Raw genomic sequence first — 2,280 nt, 5'->3', positions numbered from 1 at the left:
TCACTGCCTAGAATAGCAGCCGCAAAATACTCCATACCCTGTTTGTCACAGTATTTGGCTATGTGGTCTTGTGGATCAGAAGCTCCTGAGTTCGAGTCCCGTTCTGGGAGGCATATAGTTGAGTCATTGGAAAAAGGCTCTTTCCTCACATTCTCTTATCGTATATAATATGTTTTAATTGAGTACCTGGAAGTTAACGGCACAGTCTGTCGGAAAAATGATAATATCACCTAAAAGGCGCCATCGCTGCTTATTTTACATGTTAAGTGTTGCTGTTGGCTAGTGGCCCCTCGGATATTGCGCTATATAAATGCTTAGTTTTTATTTAATGTATGGCAACAAGTAGACATGCCCGAAGATTGGAATTAAATAATTATCTTCTAAATTCATAATATAAGAAAGAATTCGTAATCAACTACAACAACTCTACCCTCTATACTAATTAAATCTTTACAAATATAATTGATAAACGTGTTTCTGATGCTGTTGATAAATACACTTCGACCTGAGTAGGTATGCTTTATAAGGAACAGAAGATGTCTAGATCAGGGTATCAAACTTAAGTCTTAAGATATTTTTCAAATTCTTGGGCACTACGGTATCACAGATAAAATAATACAACTGACTGATACTATTACAAGACGGGACAACTTCAATGTTTCTCTGCAATGGAATTAGTAGGAAAGTGAAGATAACTTCGTATTATTTATGCGATGCAGATTACCAGTGGAGGAACATGGTTTAATATGCCTACAGATAAAAAAAATCTAAGTTACATTAATTTTCTAATTTAAAACGACTTGCATTTACACTGATGACCGACTTATTGTAAGTCGAGTGGTTCCACGGCCAAAAATCTGGTGAAATTCAGTGAAATCCACATAGGTATGGACACAGTAATTGAAGCATGATTAAAATGTGTTTATATCATATGTTTTTTTAAAAAGGCGCTTAATAAGAAAACTTTAAGTTATCATATAACGTTATAACAAGTGTAACTAAATGACAAACTGCCATATTTATGGACAATTAAGATCTATTATTATTATTATTATTATTATTATTATTATTATTATTATTATTATTATTATTATTATTATTATTATTATTATTATTATTATTATTATTATTATTATTATTATTATTAAAATCCATCAAATTGATCGAAATAAAAAACTCAGTTGATAAAATTGAATCATAGAGAGACGACTGGATTATCGAGAAATCACTGCCAAACGACAAAACCATTGACGCGATCCCTAATCATTGACTGAACTTCTCTGGAAAGAAAGGATTGCAATTAAATTACTTCAAACCACGTATGTATACTCATAACAGAAATATGTGCTGTTTATGATTCCTTGAGACAGACAGACAGACACACACACACACCCACGCACACACATATATATTATATATATATATTTATGAGTGTTGGTGGGTACTTGTAGGTACGAAAGTGCTCGATAATGATGGTTAGAGCTAATATAGAATGCAAATTTTCACTCACATTTTTGTGGCCGAGACGACTCGTTTCTGTAAGACACAGAAAAGAGTCGTCTCGGCCACAAAAATGTGAGTGAAAATTTGCATTCTATATTAGCTCTAACCATCATTATCGAGCACTTTCGTACCTACAAGTACCCACCAACACTCATAAATATATATATATATATATATATATATATATATATATATATATATATATATATATATATCCACACACACACACACACACACTGAGAGAGAGAGAGAGAGAGTGCGCGCGCGTGCGTGTGTGTGTGTGTGTGTGAGAGAGAGTGCGTGTGTGTGTGTGTGAGAGAGAGCGAGAGAGAGAGAGTGCGCGCGTGTATGTGTGTGTGTGTGTGTGTGTGTGTGTGTGTGAGAGAGAGTGCGTGTGTGTGTGTGAGAGAGAGAGCGAGAGAGAGAGCGAGAGAGCGAGAGCGAGAGAGAGAGAGAGAGAGAGAGAGAGAGAGAGAGAGAGAGAGAGAGAGAGAGAGAGAGAGAGAGAGAGAGAGAGAGAGAGAGAGAGAGAGAGAGAGAGAGAGGGGTTTTTTTTAAATTAAATTAAATTGTCTCCAGGAGCCACATACAGACAAACTTGCTTGTCGCACTTGAATCCTGAATGTAGATTTCCCCCCTTGTTTCAATGTTTACATTTATTTTTGCGTATGGGAACTCAGTTAATAGTTTACACTATTGAGCCATTGCTTTTACCCGATAACTACTAAATAATGGTGACTAAAATTCACAAACACCGTAATCAATCAAATTATCAAC

The sequence above is a fragment of the Berghia stephanieae genome, chromosome 15 (genome assembly GCF_034508935.2).
Source record: "Berghia stephanieae isolate SIO BIC M18660-M18661 chromosome 15, UCSD_Bste_1.3, whole genome shotgun sequence".
In the NCBI taxonomy this organism is placed as follows: domain Eukaryota; kingdom Metazoa; phylum Mollusca; class Gastropoda; order Nudibranchia; family Aeolidiidae; genus Berghia; species Berghia stephanieae.
This window is presented reverse-complemented; position numbering follows the sequence as displayed.